Source organism: Takifugu flavidus, chromosome 14 (assembly GCF_003711565.1).
Source record: "Takifugu flavidus isolate HTHZ2018 chromosome 14, ASM371156v2, whole genome shotgun sequence".
Classification (NCBI taxonomy): Eukaryota; Metazoa; Chordata; class Actinopteri; order Tetraodontiformes; family Tetraodontidae; genus Takifugu; species Takifugu flavidus.
Window position 1 is genome coordinate 472,757 of NC_079533.1, and position 17,636 is coordinate 490,392.

General features: G+C 46.0%; 2 long non-coding RNA genes and 1 pseudogene across 3 annotated transcripts; all 3 read right to left on the minus strand.

Moving 5' to 3' along the window:
• Window positions 1–6,491: 6,491 nt before the first annotated feature.
• Window positions 6,492–10,722, minus strand: LOC130537209 (uncharacterized). Of its 2 annotated transcripts, XR_008953571.1 has the most exons (5): window positions 10,549–10,722; window positions 10,267–10,438; window positions 8,271–8,444; window positions 7,892–8,064; window positions 6,492–7,360 (listed from the first exon to the last, which is right to left on the minus strand). It is a non-coding gene; the product is annotated as an uncharacterized LOC130537209 (long non-coding RNA). The 2 variants fall into 2 exon arrangements; XR_008953570.1 differs by lacking the exons at window positions 10,267–10,438; window positions 10,549–10,722 and having other exon boundaries at window positions 8,271–9,193.
• A 305-nt stretch (window positions 10,723–11,027) lies between these two features.
• Window positions 11,028–13,883, minus strand: LOC130537710 (NLR family CARD domain-containing protein 3-like; annotated as a pseudogene).
• A 16-nt stretch (window positions 13,884–13,899) lies between these two features.
• LOC130537207 (uncharacterized) lies at window positions 13,900–16,484 on the minus strand. Its single transcript, XR_008953568.1, has 3 exons — window positions 16,212–16,484; window positions 14,567–14,734; window positions 13,900–13,965 (listed from the first exon to the last, which is right to left on the minus strand). It is a non-coding gene; the product is annotated as an uncharacterized LOC130537207 (long non-coding RNA).
• Between the last annotated feature and the right edge of the window lie 1,152 nt (window positions 16,485–17,636).

The window sequence follows — 17,636 nt, forward strand, 5'->3', positions numbered from 1 at the left end:
TTTAAAATACCCAATTTTGGATCAGATCAGAGAAAAATCCAATCCACCTGGATTAATCCTGTAGGATTATATCTGAAATACTGGGCCCTGGAGCAGCTTCACATTAAAGTGCCAGTATGAGCTGTATTTGTGTGTTTGTGAAATAAGAAAGTCAAAAGTGACCAAATGACGATCAGTGAACCCAACCGGATAAATGTGGCTGTTAACTAACCTATTGCTAAAACCCTGGGACAGGTAGAACCTGTCCAGCCTAGCTGCACTAATGACCCCATCCACCACCTTCACCCATGTGTACTGCCTGCTGGTGGGATGCTTCACCCTCCAAACATCTACCATCCCCAGCTCTGCTCCCAGCCTAGACAGCACAGCAGCTGACTGGAGATGAGGCTCCTGTCCGATCCTGTCCAGTGTGACGTCTGTGGTGCAGTTCCAGTCCCCCCCCATGACTACACACTCGTCCTGACCACACTGCTCCACAAACGAGGAGACCTTCTGGAACAGGTCCAGTCTGTCTGAGCCCTGATTGGGAGCATAGATGTTTATTAGACAGAGGACGAAGCCCTGAACCTCAGCTCTGACAGCTAAAGCTCTGCCTGCAACAATCTCTGTGGTGGAGGTGACTCTAACGTCCAGCCTGGGGGAGAACAGAGTGGCAACACCTGCAGACAGGTTGGTGCCATGGGACAACCTGGACAGGCCTCTCCGCCACAGACCCCAGTGCACCTCATTGTCTCCATCACTGTGTGTCTCCTGGAGGAGAAGGATGTCTAGCTTCTTCTGAGCAACCATGTCTGCAACCAGAGCCCTCTTCCGTGGATCCCTGCCACCATTGATGTTAAGTGAGGCCACCCTGAGCTTGTCCATAGAGGCTTGGAGAGGTGAAGCAGTAGAAGGAGCAGCAAAGGAGAGAAAAGTTGTGCATCACATTCATTCTCGTCAGTATCAGCAACCTATTTAAGGATTAAGATATTTGGAGCTCTCAGAACATTTTGACCTTTTTTCTTTTCTGCCTCAGCATCTTTCTTGTCGCCGTCATGTTTAGCCGGTACCGTTTCCTTTCGTCGAGGAGGTCGACTCCCACAACCTTCTGTAACGTCAGTGCACTTTTCAGAAACTTCTCTGGATCTGGGAAATACTCAGCCACCTTCACAGACTGGCCGAAGGTTTCATCCAGGAAACTTGTGACATCTTCCAGGGTGTACAGGTCCCCTGTAAGGGACTGGGAGTCCGCTACAGACTAGTGATGGGCAAGTGATACCGAGGCTTCGGAGCTTGTGTCACTCTTCCCGAAGCGGAGTGATTCGAAACACTGTGTCGGAGCTTGTATCAAAACACCAGTGTCACGTGACCGATGACGAACGTCGTTGCTGTTTCGCTTCGCGCTTCATTGCTTCCAAATGTTTCAACGCCTTTCATTGGCTCAGCCTCTCAATGTGTGTCATTGGCTCATGACGTTTCAACGCATTCTGAGACAGATTTGAGTGGTTTGATGGCATACCAGCTGTATAAGATGCAATAATATGCTTCAAAATTGTTGGGTTGTGAGGAGATTGAGATTTGGAGAGTGAGAGTTAGAGTATTTTGGCATTTTCATGGCGAGTATCACCAATAAGCGAAGTTCTAGAGTTTAGGAGGACCAATAACTGTTCTGCTTCTGTGAAAAATCATTCCAAATCAAACATATGACAAATGACAAACCATTATCTTTAAAGGTTTTCCTTAAAAACACTTCACACACACAAAAACAATGTTTCTGAATTCAAACACCGTGATTTTGATTTGCAAATTAGGAAGGATCTCTAATCCTGTTAGGGACTTTTAGTACAGTTTTCAAATAAATCTCAAAGTGTTCAATGAACCCTTAACCAACACTGAACCCTTAATCTAATTTGCATTTATTCTTTAGGTTAATCTTGAATGTGTTTTAGAGTAAGGGGGAGAGCATCTGCATATTGTATTGTAAAGACGATATAATAATTATTTGGTATGAATGAACAAAACCCCTGGATGAGCACACAATGAACCTTTATTGGTGTCATGGGATTGAAACAGTGCCAGTCGTGCTCTTTGGAGGTTGCTATGGCTTCAGTTGTCCACCAGATGTCACCATCACGGAAGTCTCGAAGCTTTGAATCTTTTTCGACACAATTATTAGGAAAGCCTCAGTGCTTCATGAGGCTTCACTTGCCCACCCCGAGGCTTCACTCAATGTAAAGCCTGATGATTGTTGCATGTTACCCAAAGACATGAGAGTTTCCTCAATCACTTGAACAATTGTAGAACTTTCAACATGTGAACTGTTTTTTATAGGACTGCGCAGCATTTACGGGCCAGTCAAAATTCGTGACGTTGCCAAGGGGGTCCTACCCTTCAGTAGAGACACCATTGAGAGAAGCCAAGTGAGTGGAAAAGTTCCAGCCCCCAGTATCAGGAACTCCTGCAGTGAAAATGCTCCTCATGAGAACAAAAAAAAACACATTGGGATTTTATTCCAAGGCCTTTTGTATGGCAACTTCCTGGAAGTGACTGAATCACAAAGGATATCATAAAATCCATGAAACCAAAGGAGACAGAGAAGTTAGTGAAGCTCCAGACCTGTCTTAAAGACATAAAGTCTTGGATGTCTTTAAATTTCCTCCTCCTTAACTCAGGAAAAACTGAGGTCATGGTGTTTGGTCCTGAACCTCTCAGGGATAGATTAGATCACATGATCACTCTAGATGGTATCTCATTAACATCTAGTCTCTCTGTGAGGAATCTAGGAGTAACTTTTGACCAAAATCTGTCCTTCAACTCACACATTAAAACAGTCTCTAGAAGTGCCTTTTTTCACCTGAGGAACATCTCAAAGATCAGGAAGCTACTGACCCACCATGATGCTGAAAAGTTAGTCCATGCATTTGTTACTTCCAGGCTGGACTATTGTAATTCTTTATTATCAGGGTGTCCAAACAACTCTTTAAGAAGCCTCCAGCTGATCCAAAATGCTGCAGCCAGAGTTCTGACAGGTATTGACAAAAGAGATCACATGACTCCTGTACTGGCGTCGCTTCATTGGCTGCCCGTTAAATTTAGAATAATTTTTAAAACCCTTCTTTTGACCTACCAGGTCCTCAGAGGCCTAGCTCCATCCTACCTGGAGGAGCTAGTGATACCTTATCAGCCCAATAGACCGCTCCGCTCTCAGAATGCTGGTCTACTTGTGGTTCCCAGAGTTTCTAGGAGTAGAATGGGGGGCCGAGCATTTAGCTACCAGGCCCCCTGCTATGGAACCAGCTCCCTGTCCAGGTACGGGAGGCTGACTCCATCGCTACTTTTAAGATCAGACTCAAAACCTACCTCTTTGAAAAAGCTTACTGTTACTAATTCAGTAGTTCCAGTTACTATCATAGACAGACAAATGATCATACTTAGGGGGTCGTCTAATCATTAGGTCACATTCTAGCTATGCTGTTATAGGCCAAGGCTGCCGGGGTCCGGAAACATGATCACCTGACAGGCCTCTGTCACTCCACTGGGTCATGGTTTCCTCTCCTCTCCTCTCCTTTCCTCTCCTCATCAAGCAGACTAGTTATGCTGATTCTTGTGTAGTTTTTCTGCTTCTCCCCCATCTATTTGCAGGTATCACTGCCATCGGAGCTGCATAATGACCGCCGGCCCCGTTGAAGTGATTGTGCATATTTTTTGTGTGTGTTTCTGTGCTCTGTGCCTCTCCTCTCCCTCTCCTCTCCTCTCCTCTCTCTCCTCTCCTCCTCTCCTCTCCTCTCCTTCTCCTTTCCTCTCCTCTCCTCTTCTTTCCTCTCCTCTTTCCCCTCCTCCTCCTTCTCCTCTCCTCTACCTCCCCTTCACTCTACCTCTCCTCTCCTCTACCCCTCTCCTCTCCTCTCCTCTACCCCTCTCCTCTCCTCTACCCCTCTCCTCTCCTCTCCTCTCTCTTTACCCAGCCGGCCATCAGCAGGAGGGTCCCCCTACATGAGCCTGGTCCTGCTCAAGGTTTCTTCCTGTTAAAGGGGAGTTTTTCCTTGCCACTGTTGCTTGTCTGGGGTCAGGCCCTGGGATTCTGGAAAGCGCCTTGAAACAATTTTGATTGTATAAGACGCTATATAAATAAAGATTGATTGAGATTGATTGATTGATTGGTGCAGACTTCCTCTGCGCTTTTGGACTTCTGGTTGATGTCAAAAATAGACGCCTTGTGGATGCAGTCACTTTCTGTTCGTATGAATGCACTCTTGGTGTTACAGACTCAGGCTTTCCAGCATGCTCCCCACTGCAGACATTTTCCTTTGCCTCCTCACCGAGTTTCCTGCTCTGACTCAGCCCACGTTTTCATCTGCCACGGCCAAGCATGGTGTGGAACACCACATTGCCACCACGGGTGCCCCTGTGCATGCTCGGGCCAGGCGTCTGGACCCGGCCAAGCTCTCCATTGCTCGAGCAGAGTTCGAGACAATGGAACGCCTGGGCATCATTCGCCGCTCCAAGAGCCCTTGGGCGTCACCTCTGCACATGGTGGAGAAGCCGGGTGGGGGTTGGCGGCCATGTGGCGATTACCGCAGGCTCAACGATGCCACCACCCCGGACCGTTACCCTGTCCCCCACATACAGGATTTTTCCGCGCATCTGGCTGGGAAAACGGTCTTTTCGAAGGTAGACCTTGTCCGTGGCTATCACCAGGTACCAGTCCACCCTGCCGATGTCCCCAAGACAGCGGTAATCACCACGTTCGGCCTGTTTGAGTTTTTACGGATGCCCTTTGGTCTTAAAAGCGCAGCACAGACTTTTCAGCGCCTGATGGACCCCGTCCTACGCGACCTGCCATTCCTATTTGTGTACTTGGATGACATCCTCGTCGCAAGCACGTCTCAGGCTGAGCACGTGGCACACCTCAGGGCTCTTGTCCAGCGCCTCAGCCAGCATGGGCTCATCATAAACCCAGCGAAGTGCCAGTTTAGACTGTCTACCATCGACTTCCTGGGCCATCACGTGACACGGTACGGAGCAGTTGTTGTACGGAAAAGGTGTAGGCCATCGCAAGCTTTCCCCGCCCAGTCACGGTCAAGGCGCTCCAGGAGTTCCTGGGTATGGTGAATTTTTACCACCGTTTCCTCCCCCGGGCAGCGGACCTCATGCGGCCACTGTATGACTGTTTGAAAGGGGCAGTTCCCAAGCACATGGTTGACTGGTCCGATGTGCGACAGCGCGCATTCGAGAATGTTAAGGCTGCTCTGGCCAATGCTACACTGTTGGCGCACCCATTGCTGACGCGCCAATCTCAATCCCCACGGATGCCTCGGATTACGCAGTGGGTGCGGTGCATGAACAATGGGTAGGGCTTGGCAACCCCTGGCCTTTTTTAGTAGGCAGCTACGACCCAATGAGCAGAAGTACAGCACGTTTGACCGTGAGCTCCTTGGCCTCTACCTGGCCATTCGCCATTTCCGTCCTCTGATGAGGGCAGGTCTTTCACTGCCTTTGTGGATCACAAGCCCCTCACCTTCGCGATGGCAAAGACGGCGGAACCATGGTCAGCTCGGCAGCAGAGGCACCTTTCCTACATTAAACACCTGGCTGGTAAGACCAATGTCGTTGCGGACTGCCTCTCCCGGGCCGTCACGGGCGCTGTCCACATGGGACTTGACTATGGACAGATGGCAGTGGACCAAACCACAGAGTGATGTCCAGGCTCTAACGTCTGCAGCCACAGGGCTGCAGCTGCGCAAGGTTCCTTTTCCTCGATGCTGCCAAGGTTTTTGCACCCATCCCTATTTCCCAGCATGGTTTGCCACCATCCCATGTCCCACCATCCTTGGAGACCGCCTCAAGGCAGCTCACTTGGACCTTGGTCAGCCAGTTGCCACGGCCGTGCCCCCGCGGCGAGGTCGTCCCCCCCGCTCGGCCCAGTCCTCTGAGAGGAACACAGATCCCTGAAAACTCTTGTCAGTGCCACTGACCGCCCTGCGCGTCCTGTTTCCCCTGCTCCTCTAGCACCACCAATACCGCTTCGACGCACACAATCTGGCCATCTGGGTTGTGATGGTGAATTCTGGGGGGGCATGTGTAGCGGTCACTTGTATCCCATAATTCTCTACAGCTGTCATGTACTCAAATATCATAATTCACCATAATTGTTCATATCTGTTCCATTGCCATAGTCCTATTGAGCATTTTGCCATGTATGAGTTCCTCACTCGCTCGCACTATTTGCCGACAACTAAGTCGGGTAATTTGGCACGGTCCCTTTAACGAACCGTGGGAGTTTAAGGGCTGGGGTGTGTGTTTTTCCCGCTCTTACTTATTTTTTCCTCTACATGTTGTCGCTTTAATAAAAGGCACACACGATTGTGTGTCAATAGTAATTTAAGTTGTATTGCCTTTACTTTGCAAACGCAACAGTCCCCAATGAGGTTGTTTTGTTATCACACGACCCCGTCCCCATTATCTTAAGAGAATATAAAAGAATGAGTGGAGACAGAAGAGAGAATGAGACGTTTTTGGCGCGTGTCGCTCTTGATTTTGTGTTTATTTTTGCAGTAAACTTAAAGGAGGCCTTTTCCCTTTATGTTTGATTAAATTTAAGCTGATATTCCATTCTTGACATCTTTAAATTTACACTATTAATGGGAGTTTTATTTGGTCATTTTGCTTCTTTTTATTTCCTATTTCCCACATTTATTCATAGTTTTTATTAGATTGCAATAAATCCTATAACATTGAACAGACTGACTAAAGTCAAATGAGCTGCGGTTCCCACCGATAGCCGTCATTCTGATGGGTTTTTGCTGGCTGCAGCTGAAATATTCCAATGCTCCATGTCACAGAGACAGTAAATACTAAACCCTAAAGATTCTGAAGGCAGGATGTAAAATAGTAACGTATAATACAGACATTTGAAGAGACAATTAAGAGAATGTTTCCATGCTTCTAAGAGTGGCCGAGGAGCCATTTAGAACTTTATAAAGATGCATTGTGTGATACCAGGAACTAATTTAACTTCAAGGCGAAGCTGCTTCTGCTTTGTCGACCATCGACTGATCTCCTGAAAGTCCACCAGCGCTTTTTAAAAACTGAATTTTTCATCTATGGAGGGAGTAGACGGCAGATGTTTCCACAGATGTTCTTCACCAGTGGTCAGTGAGTGATGCAGCAGATGAGCGGGAGTTGACTGGCTTCAACCAGCTACTGACTCAATGTCTCCAGCCCATAGTCTGGATTCTCTACGAGATCAGACAGCAGCTTCACTCCTGAATCCTGCAGCTGGTTCTGACTCAGGTCCAGTTCTCTGAGATGGGAGGGATTGGACCTCAGCGCCGAGGCCAGAGAGCCACAGCTAATCTCTGATAAACTGCAGGCCCTTAATCTAAATAAAGAAGGGAAACTTTTATAAGGTTATAAGTGAAACCAGTATTAATCTGAAAGGTTAATCAAAGGCATGATCTGTCAATATTTAATTTAGTTACAGGTTAAAAAATGATAGTCATATGTAATTACTACAATTCCAACCTCTCAGGTTTGCACTGTTCCAAAGGAGAATATATATTGTTCTGGCCCTCACTCTTCCCAGGTTCTCCCACCTCTTTCCCTCCCATCTCATCATGGAGATCCATCTCACCTGTGGCTCATCTTTAAAGGCACAACCTGTCTTAGATGACTTCCTGTCTCCCTCACCATCTCCCTCCTCGTTGGCTGGTGTCTACCAGGCACCCTCACCTAGTTTTGTCTAATTTTGGTTACCATCTGTCGGCTTTTTCATTGTCCTTAAATCAATTTATCATGAATAAGTGGTCCCCGTGTGGCCCCCCCTCCTGAAGGAACTGGGCACAACACACACACTCAGAAAGTGTGAGGACCCTCGGATGGAATAATGGACATTTTTGAGAATGGTGTTTACCTCAGAGTTTCCAGTCGGCAGTTTGGAAAGTGGAGAAAACCACAGAGCAGCTTCACTCCTGAATCCTGCAGCTGGTTCTGACCAGGTCCAGTTCTCTGAGATGGGAGGGATTGGACCTCAGCGCCGAGGCCAGAGAGCCACAGCTGATCTCTGATAAGCTGCAGTTAATCAATCTGAAAAATGCAGGATGAGGTTATACGGTGCAGGTCTGCATGTTATCTGCGTCAGTACTAAACCTACGTTAGTTCTTAGTTGGGTCAGACCTGAATTCACGATATTCCAAGGAATTTTTTTAATGTGGTGCATCACAGCAGTGTTGAGAACAGCCTCACTTCACCATCTTAGCAGCTGGTATATAGGTAGAAAAATGAAGACTGACCTGAGCCTCTCCAGTTTACAGTTTGGACTCTCCAGTCCAGAACAGAGCCGCTTCACTCCTGAATCCTGCAACTTGTTGAAGCTCAGGTCCAGAACCCTCAGATGGGAGAGGTTGGACTTCAGAGCTGAGGCCACAGAATCACAGCTGGTCTCTGATAAACTGCAGCTACTTAGTCTAAAATAACAATTATTTTGAGAGAAGACAAATAAAAATCAACATGTACCAGAGCAAAACACAGCTTACAAGCAACAAACCTCTGGTCCTGCACCGGCTTATCTGCCGTATGTTCCTATTTTGGGTTCTTTCAGGGCGGTTGGACAAGATCTACAGCGTATGTAAAGTGTGTGTGGGTCAAAATACCTTCCAGGTTTGTGAGACCACATTTCTCAATAGCACTCAACTCTTGTCAGAGTTGGGACAAAGCGACCCACTCCTGACAGCTTGTGGGCGATGCTGCAGCGACCCTGCAATCCCTACACTCTCTGGTGAAACCAAATCAAAGGTTTTAGACACTGCTGGATGCTGGAAGGGTGGCTATAGTCTGGACGCATCGTTCCCCTGACTGCACATTTCTCCAACAATGATTGGCAGCTGGTGTCACTTGTTCTCCAGATGAGAGAAGGAAAGAGAGCCCCCCCACAGTGTGTTTGATTGCCCCACTGCAAGCTCAATGCTGCCAGAGAACATTGCAGGAGCATCAATTCCCCTCAGGGCATCAACAAGGAGCTCAGGAAAAGTGCAGCAGCCACCTACTAGAGACAAGCACACTGAGCTGAGATTCAAAGCCCTCTCCTCCCAAGAGAAGAGCTTGTTTGTTGGAGGCTCTTCTGGGCGATACCTGGTGCCACAGCTCCAGCTCAGCCCGTCTCTGGAGCTGAGGTGGAGCTTAGCAAGTTTCATGGTTCTCCACACACTCCTCTCGCTGAGGACCTTCTCAGCTGGTGGTTTCTGCTCCACCTTCCAAGTTGAGCAGGTGATACTTCTGCATTCCTGCCACCAGTGTCTCTGCAGAAAGAGTCTTCTCTACTGTTTTATATTAGATTGTATAAAATTAGGATTTTTGGCTGATCTCTTAGATGTTGTTGACTAAGAGCAGGTTTTTCTTTAATAACATAGAAAGATTCGATGAGAAGAGCAAATGTATTATTTTATGAGCTACTTCCACTACTATTATATACACATACTTCCATATTGTCTTAGATTGCAAGCTGCATTTATTGCATCGTTCATAGAAAGTCATATTTGTGAGGAGAAAACTCAAATAAGGTCATTTTCTTTAATGACCATTACAACAGAAGGAGGCGATGAACAAACAGATTTATCTAAAAATGTGTGAAAACTTATGGATGGAAACCTTTTTAAATGGTTGCATTGTGTAGAATCGGTGTAGAATCAACTTGTTGACTTCTGATTTGGACTCCAATGGAAGTGAGGTGCAACAATTGTGGATGCTGAAAGCTTCAGATCTTCATGAAGGTTTCTGTGGTTGGACTGACCTGCTGCCCCTTTAAGAGGGAGGCAGGTTTGGGCTTCTGGCTGGAATGAAGCCACCTAAGATGAGAATGACTGCAGGCTTTCGGTACCAAGGTTTAACAGGGGCTCACTTCACACTTGGGCTTTTCTCTTTTTGGGATGGCTTTTCTCAGGAGAGAAGGGGCATGGCACACTGCAGCAGCTTTCTTTTGGGGTTTCTAGTTTTCCTTCTGATCTTTAAAAGACAGGAAGAACCATTTTTGATTGGTCTGAATGTTTGGGCGGTTTTGTGGCCAGCCTAAAATAAAACAAGACAAATCTACAACTGATACTTCCTTTCTAGTCATTGATGACCATCCTCACATGGGACAGATTTCCACAACCAATTTAATACTGCAAATCTGTCCTGTGTGGTCTTTTTTCTGAGAACTGTAACACTACGTTTATAACAAAGATCAAACATGGAAACATTTATTGTCTAACTAGTTACACCTGGGAAAGTACTGGATCATCTCTGACTGACCTGAGAGTCTCCAGCTCACAGAGAGGATCCTGGAGAAACCACAGAGCAGCTTCACTCCTGGATCCTCAGCTGGTTCTTACTCAGGTCCAGAACCCTCAGATGGGAGGGATTGGACCTCAGCGCCGAGGCCAGAGAGTCACAGCTGATCTCTGATAAACTGCAGTGTGACAGCCTGGAAAAGGAATAAATGGGGCAAATAAAAACACATTTCTAAATCTGAAAATGAAGAGAAAAGCAGAAAATGTAAAGAAATTTAGAAAAGACCAACAGAGGCCTCCTGACCTGAGCGTCTCCAGTCTGCAGTTTGGATGCATCATTGCAGAAGACAGTAACTTTACGTCGGCATCTGTCAGGCTTTGGTTCCAGCTTAAGCTCAGCTCCCGTAGATGAGAAGGGTTTGACGTCATTGCTGAGGCCACAACTTCCCAATGACTCGTTGAAAGAAAACTATCACCAGACAGTCTGTTGTGTATGAAACAAAAATAGTGAGTCAAACTTTGGGATTTCTCATCAACTTATCTGAGAATCTACCTCAACACAAATGTAGCTCATTTCCTGGAAAAGCTAAATTCAACACCGTAGAGCAACAGTTTGAACGACCATCAGATCTGAAATGCAACTGAATTAATTTGTTTATTTTCTAACAGCTCTTTACATATTTTAAATTTATAGCCAATGGTTTAAAGATGGTGCGTCTTTTCTAATTCTATCGATCCGATCGATGACATCCAATTTGTAATCTCTGGTTGCATCGATTGCCCTCAGCTTCTGTTGCATCGATCTGCTCTGTTTGCCCTTGCCCTCACTTCTTCAAACCATTTTTCATCACTGCACCTTTTGTTGCTAGTGATGAAGTTGCCACCTAACGGGTGTGGAAAGGCTCAAACAACTTTGTGGGTCACATAAAGGCTCCAAACGGAACCGCCACAAAGACCTAAAACACCCATTTAAACCAACGAGGCCGGCTGTTTTTACGTTGAACAAATGAAGCAAAATAGTCACGTGTCATTAGTTAAAATGTGTTTTTCTGTCGTTAGAATACGATGTATACAAACAAACAAAAGTGATTTAATGACATGACAGTAATTTCATGATAGTCAGTTAACTTGTGGCTCCTATTATTCCTGCCTTATGTTGGTTTGTCTGGATTGACCTTTGAACTTATATCCAGCCAGTGTTGAACATTTCTGGATGAATTGTTGTTTTTTTAATTTATGGACGCTGCAATGGAGATAAAGAATTGAAGGAATGACCACTGGAGGGGGTATTGCTACCTGACATGATCCACTCGCTTGATTTAAACGCCGATGTCCGGCCCCAAAAATCTTTACTTACTCGACGACCTTCCTGCAGTTCCTCACAGCTGGAATCAGGCGACGTCGTCCCTCCTCTGAGGTGTTGTACTGCTGCAGGTCCAGCTCATCCAGAACCTCCTCTGACATCTGCAGCAGGTAGGCCAGAGCTGAACAGTGGATCTCTGACAGTCTCCTCTCTGATATCTCCCCTGACTTCAGGAACTCTTGGATCTCCTGATGGACTGACTGATCCTTCATCTCCATCAGACAGTGGAAGATGTTGATGCTTCTGTCTGGGGAGATTTTATCACTGTTCACCTCCTTCAGGTTGTTGAGGACCTTCTGGATGGTTTCTGGGTGGCTGTTCCTCTGATCCAACAGTCCACCCAAGATCCTCTGATTGGACTCCAGAGAGAGACCATGAAGGAAGCGAACAAACAAGTCCAGGTGGCCATTTTCACTTTTGAGAGATTTCATTAGTGCTCTCCTGAGGAAGTCATCAAGAGATGTGATTGGTTTCAGAATATTTTAGGAACTGATTTATAACCGCTGTGTCTTTCCTGGTGTAACGGTGGAACATGTAGACGGCAGCCAGAAACTCCTGAACGCTCAGATGAACAAAGCAGTAGACTGATTTCTGGAAGATCACACTCTCTCTCTTGAAGATCTCTGTACAAACTCCTGAGTACACCGACACCTCGGAGACGTCCAGTCCACATCGCTCCAGGTCTTCTGAGTAGAACATGATGTTTCCTTTCTCCAGATGTTCAAACGCCAGCCGACCCAACTTCAGAAGGAGTTCTTTATCAGCCTCAGTCAGTTCCTCTGGTCTCTTTCCTCCATACTTCTGCTTCTTCCTCTTTATCTGAACCCTCAGGAAGTGTGAGTAGAGGTCAGTCAGGGTTTTGGGCAGCTCTCCTCTCTGGTCTCTGGTCATCATGTCCTCCAGAACTATAGCAGTGATCCAGCAGAAAACTGGGATCAGACACATGATGTGGAGGCTCCTGGAGGCCTTGATGTGTGAGATGATTCTCTTGGACAGATCTTCATCACTGAACCTCCTCCTGAAGTACTCCTCCTTCTGGGAGTCAGTGAAGCCTCGTACTTCTGTGATCCTGTCAACACACGAGGGAGGAATCTGATGGGCTGCTGCAGGTCTGGAGGTGATCCAGATGAGAGCTGAGGGAAGCAGGTTCCCCTGGATGAGGTTCACCAGGAGCACGTCAACTGACGATACTTGTGTGACATCAGAGATGAGCTGATGCTTGTTGAAACCCAGTGAAATCTCTGCTTTCATCCAGGCCATCAAAGATGAACAGAAGTTTCCAGACAGTCAGATCTTCTGCTCTGATCTTCTGTAATGTTGGATGGAAAACATGAAGCAGTGAGAGAAGACTGTGCTGCTCATCTCTGATCAAGTTCAGCTCCCTCCATGAGAGCGGAAGCACCAGACTGATGTCTTGGTTCTCCAAACCTTCTGCCCAGTCCAGACTGAACTTCTGCACTGAGAAGGTTTTTCCAACGCCGGCGACACCGTTGGTCAGAACCACTCTGATGTGTCTCTGTTGCTCAGATAAGACTTTGAAGATGTCCTGGCACTTGATTGGAGTGTCCTGGATGTTCTTCTTGGAGGTTCTCTCAAGCTGTCTCACCTCATGTTGTGTGTCCACCTCCTCACTTTGTCCCTCAGTGATGTAGAGCTCAGTGTAGATCTTGTTCAGCAGGGTTCCACTTCCTGCTTCATGAGTTCCTTCAGTCACATGTTCACATCTTCTCTTCAGACTCATCTTATGACCTTCTATCACCTCCTGCAGATCACTTCCTGAACATAAGTAAACCAATGATTTCCATCTATAATAAATCATCAACACAACTCCAAATTCATGACATCACAAATTAAATCTCATATTGAACAGTTTTACTTTGTTTGGGCTTCATTTCAGCATCTCCAGATCTGCTTCCAGATTGTGAACAAGAGGACTCTCCTGGTGGAGCTGACTGGTCCCAGTTTGATAGGATGTGCTCCCCCCTCTCACTATGAAACACATCTCTATTAGTCCTTTGATTTATAGGATGAAAGAACCTGATCAAGACTCAATATTGTTCCAGCATTTATGTCTGAATTCATCTTTCAGTTTAAACCTGATTCTTGTTTCTAATCAACAATATTCACATTAAGTCTGTAACTATATGACTGTCTGAGGTTTAAGTGTTAAACATCTCCAATAATAAACTCACAACCTGCTGCTGTTAATGTGACTAACAGCTGCCACACAAACACATCATCACGCTTTAGTTTTCTTACATTTCCTCTGAACTTCTGAAGTTATTTTACACCTTGGACCGGTCACTCTTCAGGGACACACAGCTGGGCACTGTGGACTCTGCTCTGTCCTCGTCCATCCTGAGGAAACATCAGAAATAGTGATGAGACTGTGATGAAGGTAAATAATCTGTAGAGGTTGGAGTTAAATAATCCCAATTCACTGCATTTTTATCAAACAGGAACATTTCTAATCCATTCTGGATAACAACTGAATCAATAAATCAATGATGTCTCTGTATAATTTTCATGTTTTCAGAGTTTAAGCTGCTTTTTTAACTGTTCCCTGCAGTGAGAAAAGAACTGGCACCTTTTCCAGCCCCTCATCCTGCAGCACTGAATGTGCTCTAAAGTTCTTTCCAGAGCAAACGTCTCTGCACTTGCAGCAACATGTTGTAGTCATGGATCCGTGAGGAGAACCGGATACAGGAAACGCCCCCACTTTGATCCCAAAACCCAACTGGTGGCCAACGGTGGTCCGGCAACGACGGGGACGCTGGTCCATCGGGCCCACAACACTGGTTTTCCACAGGCCAACATGGTGAAAGGACTGTGCACCGTTTCATTTTAAGACCTGATGAATTTCATTTTTCACGATAGTGGAGGCTAATACCCACAAAATGATGTTTTGTATGGTTGTGAAATGTTCTAAGGCAGAGTTATGTGGTTCAGAAAACCTTACTTTAAAGGTGAGCCTTGAGGTCCAATACCGAAGTTTTCAGGGTAGTCTTTGGACCTGTCGCTCTTCATGGACACACAGCTGGACACTGTGGACTCTGCTCTCTCTTCCTCTTCCATCACACATTCGCTCATTTTTAAATGTGAGTCTAAACGGTTAAGCAGGAACAGTCTGCTGACACAGAAAAGAAGATTAAAGAACATGATTCTCAGCATGAAGACAAGCAGAGGTCTGTCCAATGACGTATTGTCGGCTCATTCACATCAAAATCTATTATATGATGTCACCCTGTACATCATACAGGCCACATATATATTGGAAAAAAGTTTTGGGACATCTTAAAAGTTTACACCATGTTAAACATAAAATAGTTGTGGAAAAAATGTTTCTCCTGGGTGTTTCAGAAGGTGCGGTGGCATTAGACGGACGCACACAAATACAAATTAAATCATTTTTATCTGGTTATGGTTTACAAGAAAACCTAAATTCTTTCAAGATGTCAGTTCTCAACATTAAATTCAACAAATAAGATGAGAATGCATTCAAAACTAAACAGAAATACGTCATCACATCATCAAAGTGGGTCAAATGCAGCATCATCTTCTGTCATCTCAGACAGGATTCCAAGAAGAGGATCTTCATTTTCAACAACGCACCTTGACATCTCATCATGGCTCGTCTGTCAGATTACAAGCAGCTTTTTTTGATCAGGCGCATCATGTTTCTCACGAACACATGATGGTGCTGGAAAAAACATTTGTAGCCTGACCTAGAGGTCAAAACTCTGCATGGCGTGCACAGCTACTAGTTGCAGCTGGTGGTTGTGGCGGAGGAGATCCCAAACATATCTAGCAAGCTTGTTTTGGAGCAGAGCTTGTCCACCACCTCTGACCCCACTCATCACAGAAGTCCCACCATATCCATGGCCAGGTGTGTTGGCAGCATTGGAGCCAGCCTCAGGAAAAAGGTGTGTCAATATCTCAGAAGTGATGATCAAGTTGCCACAACCCAACAGAAGTCAAGCAACCCAACATGCTGAATAGAATAGATGACACACAGCAAAGGGCAAAAAACACCCAATTCTGCTCAGACTAATCTGATCTGACCACATGTACAGGACCAAAAATATCAAAACACCATGGGTTTAGGTTTCCTTTCGTTTTCTTGACTGCTTCATTCAAAACAGAACACATTTCATAAATCCATAATAACAAATTCATATTCCACAAACCCAGTTGTTAAAACAATAAAATGGAATGCCTTGATCTCTCCCTCTTTCCATACTCTCCTTTTTTAAATAAAGGATTGATTGTCCCCTGGTGGAGGGACAAAGAGAGGAGGCTAAAACTGTCGCGTTTGTGTCCCTCTTTCCGTGGATTTTTCCACTAACTGCAAATAATATTGTGACTTATTGTGAGTATTAAAATGTGCTTCCTCAACCTCTAAAATGTTGGCTCAGGGTTAGCGGAAAACGCAGTTAGAGGAAACACGGTACAAAGTTTGATCATCCGTCACAACATTCCCGTCGACCAGCCGCAATGTGCGTCCGAAACACGCGCACGCTCATTGCGCACACGCAGCTTATTAAGCCGCATCTCGCAGCGGAACATTGATTCGAGACGACAGCAGTGAAAGAACCAAATGCTACCTGAATATTAGAGGTTTTCCATCAGGGCTCGGTCACTCAAGATGGAGCCCGAAGTTGAGAACTTTCACTTTCGCTTCTTCTTCCTCTACACGTCCGTGTTTGTGGTTGGATCGCGTCATATCCAGCACAAGCGCCTCTCTTCAGAACAATTTGGTCCACGTTTTAACTGAAATACTGGGAAACAACTGGAGTTCGTCTGACAGATGTTCGTTTTTGGGTGCGGAATCAAACTGGGTCAACTTTTTGATCTATAGGATCCCCTCTGGTTCAAAGTGTCCCTATAGGATATTGACAGTACTGACCTTTTGGGGGCTGCACACACCTCTTAATGGTGACGGCACCAACGGAGCTGATCCAGTTGTCATCAGCTGGCCAGTCTGACTCCAGCTCATTAGGGGAAATTTGCTGATCTGGAGGAGAAGCTTTCAAAACTTGACGGGCTGGGGGGGAATGACTGTAATTTTGGAATCAGCGTGCCAATTTGATTTTTAATCAGAATAATTTAGAATAATTTCAACAGGATATTTTCAAATTGTTCCCCAGTGGAGCTGCCAACTGAATATGGTGACCTGCTCCTACACACAGAAATCCGATGGCTCAGCAGGGGACGGATTTTGCTTCCTTTTTTGTCCCTTTTGAGTGAAATAAAAGAGTTCATGCAGTCCAGAGGGGAAGACGCCGCGCTGCTGGAGGACACTGACTGGACACTGGACCTTGCATTTTTAACGGACATTACTGGGAAACGGAACAGTTTGAACTGGGAGCTGCAAGGCAAAGGTGAGACTGTTGCTGATAGGATCAGTGCTGTAAATGCATCTAAAGCCAAGATGAACATTTTCTCTGTGCATTTACAGACAAAAGGTGCTGCACTTCCCCTCTGTGCAGATGGTGCTGAGAGACAACGCTTCTGCATGTGAGGCTTTGGACTAAAGCGCAGAAAAGTGCTCTCAGCTCATAAAAAGACTTGGGCAAGAGTTTGAGAACAGGTTTTGGGACCTGGATCAGCTTGAGCCATGTGTGTCCTTCATTTCTAACCCTTTCATGAACGTGGACATATCATGCATTGCTCAGCAGTTCAGTGCAACCTTCAGCCTGGATGCTGCACAGATGCAAATTGAAATTGGAACATTGTGAAATGAGCTGCAGCTCAAAGCCTCTCAGGCTGCACCAAACTTTTGGTGCCTTGTTGACACAGAAAAGTACAGTGGTGTATGTACAGCAGCTATGGAGGTTGCAAGCCTTTTTGGTTCGACCTCTCTTTGTGAATCAGCCTTTTCTGACATGAACTTCATCAAGAACCAACACAGAGACGCCTCCTGATGCACATCTGCCAGACTCACTCAGAGCTGCACTGTCAAGTTCCCCACCAGAGGACAACACACTGGTAACCGCAGCAACGCCAGGCTTCCCCCCAACGGACAAAGA